Source organism: Danio rerio, chromosome 25, assembly GCF_049306965.1.
Source record: "Danio rerio strain Tuebingen ecotype United States chromosome 25, GRCz12tu, whole genome shotgun sequence".
In the NCBI taxonomy this organism is placed as follows: domain Eukaryota; kingdom Metazoa; phylum Chordata; class Actinopteri; order Cypriniformes; family Danionidae; genus Danio; species Danio rerio.
This window is the reverse complement of record NC_133200.1, coordinates 31,893,848-31,901,418: the sequence shown is the minus strand read 5'-3', so window position 1 is coordinate 31,901,418 and position 7,571 is coordinate 31,893,848.

The following is a 7,571-nucleotide window of genomic DNA, read 5'->3' as shown; positions in this document are numbered from 1 at the left end:
ACTAATCCGTCATATATTCTAATCATTTTGTAGTTGATAACAACACTGTAAAACGCCATTAGTGACTTCATTAAAAAGCAAACAACAGCAAAAAATCAGTAACTTTAAAGGAACTTTCAAGTTTAAAGTGAATTTTTTTATTCATTTAGCCATTCAGGTTTGGCAGGACAACTTTTAGCTTAGCTTAGCATAAAACTTTAAATTCAATTAGACCATTCCATTAGCATCTTGTTTAAAATTTTCAAAGAAGAGTTATTAATTTTCCCATATAAAGCTAAAAAGCTAATATCATTGAGACTGTTGCAGGCTGGCAGCCATGGCACAGCAGCAAAGTTCCTCGATTGTTAAGCCTCTAAAGCATGAATTTTTGTTTTAGCATTTTTTGGGTGCTTGGGGGTCCACATAGATATATACAACCCGGGCTAATTATGGAAACGTAGCCCCGCGGACGTTTCTGCGGACCGCGATTTACGTCCCGGGAGATACATATTCGAGAGGTTTTTGTTTTCGCGGATCCGCGAGAGGCCGCTGTGCGCTTTTTCGCGTCTCGGGCCCCTCTCGGGAGGGCCTTGCGTTTTTGCGCGACAAGCCGCCGGATCGGCCGACTCAGCCACCCTCCTCTTCCTCCTCCTCCTCCTTCCCTAAACCCGAGCGACGGTTTGCAAAAGCCGTCCAGAAAAAAAACAAAAAAAACAAAAGCCCTCGTCTTCGATTTCGACCGCGTTTTCGGATCCCGCCGCGTTCTTGCCCTTTTTTTTCGGATTCCGTTTTTCGTCTTACCTGATTTCCGGAACCGCTGTTCCCCGGACTCGATCTCGGTCATCGTCCCCGCGGCCGGCTCCTCCTACGGGGCCTCCGCTCCGCCGACGCAACGCTGTGAGCTAAGCGGACAAACTGGTAGCATAGGGAAAGCCCTCCACTTGGAGGCGAGCCGTCGACCGGCGAGCGCGAAGAGGGGGTGCGGAGCGGCGCCAAACCGCCCCGCAGCGTTCGCTCGAAAAAAACTAAACGCGGCCTTACGTACCTCCGGCCACGTAAATCGCGGTCTCCAGAAACGTCCGCGGGGCTACGTTTCCAGAATGAGCTTGGGTTGGATATATACATTAGATGTCGCCTACCCTGTTGTTGTCTATTAGAAGGAATGCGTCATAGAGCCGCCATTTTAGTCCAGGGTAGCGCTCCTTTGAAATGAATGTGGGACCATGCTGCATTGGAGGACTGTGGCCATCCAGAGCCAGAGAATTACACATATACACATATATCTATGATCCCGGAGGTCAGTATGCATTTTTTTTTAAAATTACAAAACTTATAATTTTACATCACTTTTCTACATTGATGGATAAGTGATCACACAGGCATTCCTGACAAAAAGCTTGTGTTTGTGTGTATGGACATGTACTATCCACCCTCCCTGTTAAATTTGATCTACTGTAATCATGTCCTGAAACACACCTTCTCTCCTGCTTTTACTTCTCATGACGGAGGGAGCGACTTGTTTGTGAATGAATGCATGCACATCACACATATTTTTACAATAAAGACATTTAAATATGTAAAAAAATGAAATCTGTCTTGCATTCTGCTAGCAGTTTGCTCAAGCAGGCTATGGTCCCAAAAATGGCTTTTTTGCCCCCAAAGAAAGGTCAAATGCACACCCACTTCAAATTTCATTGCTCACTAACTTATTATTAAACTTTTTTGTGATATTTATTTTTTTTTAAATTGAAAGGGGTGTTTTGTGACCTTGAGAATAGCAACTTTTCATTTTCTGTCAGTCTTAGCACATGACGTACTAGAACTGCAGAATAGTCAAGCTGGTAACACTTTATAATAACAACACACACTATGAATTATTTACTTAGCATTAGCATCTAGTGAATTCATTATTTGTTAAGCATTAACTCTGCATTAATAAGCGTTAGTAAGCAGTTTATTACTGCAGTTACAAATGCTCTAGACTTACAACTACATTTATAATGTGCTTAACGATTGTTCTTTCATTCTTTGTCAATGATTTAATTTACATTACTAACTGAACTATTGCATTATTTATAAACCATTTGTATTTAAAAATAGTTAGTGTTTTTTAAGATCATTCAGAATGAGTTTGTAAATGATTAATAAACTATTGATATCAGCACTTTCGTCATTGCAAGCCAGCTTTTTAAGCATCCAATGCGCTTTTGCCAATCTTCATTTAGTTTTAAATACTAATAAAACAAAACGTTTGGGTTTTAATAGAAACTTACCACATGTTGAGATTCCTCCTAAAATGTCCTCATTGGACGGTACTAAGATTAATTATGTTGACTGCTTTAAATATCTTGGTATCTGGTTAGATGGGAAACTGACGTTTGAAACTCACATAACTGCCCAAAAAAGGTTAAAGCATTGGTTTTCTTTACAGAAACAAATCTTCCTTTACTCACTCTTCAAGTCAGCATTTGGTCTTAACAGTATTACCAATTCTGGATTATGGGGATATAGTTTACAGATCAGCTTTAAAAACTCTCCTTCAAAAACTGGTTGTTATTGATCATGCAGCAATTCGTGTTGTTACTGGTGCATCATTTAATACTCATCACTGTCAACTGGATTCTTCACTGAATTGGCCTTCTCTTCAATCACATCGACAAATTTATTGGTTTCTGTTCTTTTACAAAACTCTTATTGGAAAAACTCCAATACATTTACATTCACTTCTTATCATTCTAGTAATTTCATTAGCCTTTGCATACCCAAAGTTCGCATTTCATTTGGCCGCTACTCTTTTCAGTTTTCTGCTGCTGATGCTTGGAATCATCTGCAGCAGAACTTAAAGCTCAACACTCCACTATCATCTTTTAAAAATAAAATTCAGGCAATAGTTCAAGATCACTCTGCTTGTTTTTTGTTTGTTTCATATGTTATTATCTGCATGTCTGAAACTTATATTGTATTGTGCCCCTGCTGCTTTGTACTGCATCTGCTTTTCATGTTGCCTTTTGGCCAGGTCGTCATTGTAAATGAGAAGTGGTTCTCAGTTGACTTACCTGGGTAAATAAAGATTATTATATCCACGGTTATGTTTCTTATTTTTCAGGCGTATAGTAATGTTTACTATGTATGTCATTAAATGCTTTATTAACTCAACTTCATGCAGTTTTGTGACCTAATCTAAAGTGAGAACTACACATGCTTTATAAATCCTAAATAAATGACAGTTTATACGTCTGACAACTTGCTTAATACAGTATCACGTGTGTATAATTTGACATTTATAATTAGACATTGTGTGAGTCAGTTTAGGACTGTGATCTGTTCACACCGCAAATCTGATATTGGCCACATTTATAAGAGCACGTGTGAACAGCCATGCAAAAAAAATCAGATCTGAGAAAAAAATCAGATTTGAGCACTAAAGGCTGATTTATACTTCTGTGTCAAGCGCACGCGTATGCTACGGCGCAGCCCTGCCGTCGGCATCGCTGACGTGCACCTCTTAAAAATTTTACTATCCGTTGCAATGACGCATAACACAAGCTCTGTGATTGGTCGGCTTGGCAGCACTGACGAGTGTGAGCCCGATGGAGCGATTGTTTACAAGTGTGGAGCCGCGTGAAGGAGCTTCGGATGGAAAGTTTTGTTTTGTGTTTACCTCATGGTTAAAGTTGTTGCACGTCTGCCAGTTCCTGCCTTAAAATGAGCGAGTTTGAACCACTTGTACATTAAGGAAGAGTTCAGAAAAACACCAGCCAAGAAACTTGACACAGAGAAACATAAACACCTCACTGTCCCCTAGCGTTTCGGAAGTGTTACTGCAGAACAACTGAAACAGCATGCAGAAGTATAAATGCACAGCTACGTGCGTTGCATGCGCCGTGCGTCACGCGATCACTTGATGCAGAGGTATAAACCAGGCTCAAGACTGTCAGTGTGAAAGTAGTCATTCTGTTGCTTTAGTTTGGCAATAAATGTCATGTGAATTAACAATCAAACTCACATTATTAGCATTTAACATTGAATAAAGCACATAAGGTGTACCTGAGGTGATCACTGTCAGTTGTTCAGATACAAGAAATAGAAGCCGTTTCTAAAATATAAATTCCAGGTGTTGCTTAGGACTCTTTTTAATATGAAAATATTCTTTCTATCGCGTGCTGTCTGTTGCTTTTATTTAGAACTCAAATTAAATCAGCTTTTAATCAGCGTTTAGGCTCAATAGTCAGGCACGCTCCTGTTGGTCTTCAATCTGGCAACCTGCGCTTGCGTGTGTTTTAATTAATCCAAGCTCATTCTGAAAACGTAATCTCGCGGATGTTTCTGGAGACCACGATTTACGTGGCCGGAGGTACGTATGGCTGCATTTCATTCAGAACACTACAGGGCGGTGTGACGCCGCTCCTCTTCCCGCTCGCCGGCTGACAGCTCACCTCCGTGTGGAGGGCTTTCCCGCTGCATCCAGTTTGTCCGGTTAGCTTGTCGTGTACGTCAGCGGAGCGGAGACCTGGAGGGGAGACGATAACAATGACCGGGTTCGAGTCTGGGCAAGAGCGGTTCCAGAAATCAGGTAAGACAAAAACAGAATCTACAAAAAAAAAAAGGGAACGAGTTCATAACAGGGCGAGAATGTGGTAAATTCTGAAAACGCGGTCAAAATCAGACGAGGGCTTTTCTTTTTCTGGACGGGTTTTGTAAATCGTTGCTTGGGTTTAGGGAAGGAGGAGGAAGAGGAGAAGGAGGAGGGTGGGTTGGCCGCCCAGTCGATCATTCAGTCAGTCTGACAGACGGTCGCTCGACAGCGGACAGAACAGCTTTACAGAACAGTAAGGCACAAACGATACTCGCTAGATGCAAAAAATTGCGCACAGCAGCCTCTCGTGGATTCACGACAACAAAAAACTGCACAAATACATACCTCCCGGGACACATTTAGCAGTCTCCAGAAACGTCTGTGGGGCTACGTTTCCAGAATGAGCCTGGGCTGGTTTTAATACAGGAATGCAATACCTAGTTCAACCACTGAGAGCTCTATTTTGACGGTCCATCCGCAGAGCGCAAAACGCAGGGCGCAAATGCTTTCAGGGCTTGTCAGGACGCGTTTTTGCTAATTTAAAGACGGGAATTCTGCCTTGCGCCAGGACGCATGGTCTAAAAGGGTTGAGTTTATTTTCTTAATGAGTTATAGGTGTGTTTTGAGAATAAACCAATTAGAGTCTCATCTACCATTCCCTTTAAGACCCAGCTGCGTCGCGCCAAGAGCGCATTCGCTATTTACAGGACGCAAAGTAAGTCTAAGTGGAAAAAATGAGCATTTCACAAGCAAACAGTTAACAGTTAACAGTTTTTTAACAGAAAACTGTTAAACAGAGCATCTGCTGCGTGAGAATGAGAGATAATGGAACTACTTTCACTTTCGCTCTTGGATAGGGAAACCTTTACGCACAGACATCAATTAGCCTATAAAAATTTAATTCGTTTGTTAAGCGCAAAGATTTGTTTCAAAACTATTTCCAAATTCAGTTCTAATTTCTAGCAAACGAATAAATGAACAATAATGACCAAGAGTGGTCAAAATACTGAGTTATTTCCAAATACACCTGCTTTGCCCCATATGGTCTAAAACCATACAGGTGGGCAAATCTAAGCTTGTTTTTAATAAAACAAATATAAATATGGATATAATAAATAATACTGCTAATAATAATAACATTATACAAAAGCAAATTGTTATGAATGAACTGAAAAAGCCTCCCGAGATGAAGAAGACATAAAAGCAGTGATTTTTCATATTTATGTAGGCTAGAAAATAATATGTTTTGTAATATTTTAATCCTTTATATTTATATTATATATCTATTTTTATTATATCCTAAATATATCCTTAATATTTAAATTTTTTCATATGTAAAGATATTTGCCTATTGCTCTCTTGTGAGTATTAAGCAGTGCGTAAGTGAGGCGCAACTCTGCGCCGGAGTTTAGACCGGGTTAGTTTTGGTCTAATGAAAAATCTCTTATAGTTTCTCAAAATAGCAACGCGCCAGCGGTCCGCCTCAGAACGCCTTCCTTTTTAGACCAGAACGCCTATGAGCGCAAAAATGAGCGCTAATGCATTTGCTATTTAAACAGCGTAGCGCAACGCCTCAAAATGACTCTTGCGCCAAGCTGAAACTACCAAAAGGTCCTTGCGCCGCGTCTTGCGCCACACGGTGTGTGATAGGGCCCTGAGTGTCAAACTTACATCCTGCACCTTTAAAGGGATAGTTCACCTAAAGATGAAAAATTTCTCATCATTTACTCTTGCTTCACTTGTTCCAGACTTGTTTATGTATCTCCTGTTGAACATGAAAGTATATATTTTGAAGAAAGCTGGAAACATCGATTTAAATAGTCTGCTGAGGATGTCAATGATTACAGGTTTTTAAGTAACACATAAAGGTTTTGAATCACTTGAGGGAGAGTAAATAGTTGTAAATATTCACATTTGGGTGAACTATCTTTTTAACTAATGGAACCTCATTGTTAAGTGTAACCCATGTTTCACTTGCACCAGCACAAATGGCTCCATTGTTAGTAAACATGCGCATTTAGTCCCAAAGGTTAAAGTCGACTCCACCTATCTATTTGTGCCTGTTTTGCTAGAGCATCTCTGCCTGGCAATGTCATTGTGAGCATGGCAGTGTCCACGATGGATTCCGTGCCCAGTGCCAGCAGACCATTATCACCATTAGACAAGGGCCTTGGTGAGCTGGTTTGTACTTGAGCGAGCTGGCTGGACTCCACGCAGAGGAAGATTCATTATAGATGGTCGCAGAGTGCTGAATGCAAGCCTGACCCCACTACCACCCCCACAGGGGTTTGTGCCCAGTGGACCATTATGATGTCCTTGGAGGCACCGGACCATGAATTTATGGGCTATGTTCTTCACTCTCTGTTTCCCAGTGTTCCATGTTGTTATTCGCTGCTATTTAGATGAAGCTAAAAAGTATCCGTTCCAAAAGACTTCAAACAGCAGCACTGAACTCATTAACTCTCCTGTCTGAAGACAAAAATGGCAGAGACAGGAATACCACGTCCTAAATATTTTTACAGGCTTTCCCCCCCCCCCCACGTCAACAGTAATTTGGAAGTCATTTTGACTTAATATGACACACTAAACAGTGTTGATTCTTATAAAGGTATGCGGCTACAATCACAGGCCATTTTATTAGGTACACACATTCAACTGCTTCACAACTCAACACATTCACACATGTTGACATGGTCAAGACAATTTGTTAAATTTCAAGTATTTAAATGGAAATGTGATTAAAAGGAATTGTTCACCCAAAATGAAAATTACTCTATTATTTACTCACTCTCAAAGCATCCTCTGTGTATATATGACATTGGCTATCTCATGCACATCCACAACTTTTTGATTTATTGGCTAATTTGTATGAATTTGTTTCCTATTTGTATCTCATTTCTACATTTTGGTATGATTTGCTCATCCCCCAATGACGGTTGGTTCATACACATTTTTACCACAAAAATTCCAGGATTTTTCCAGGAATTTTAAGTCAATTTTAATGACCTAATGTTTC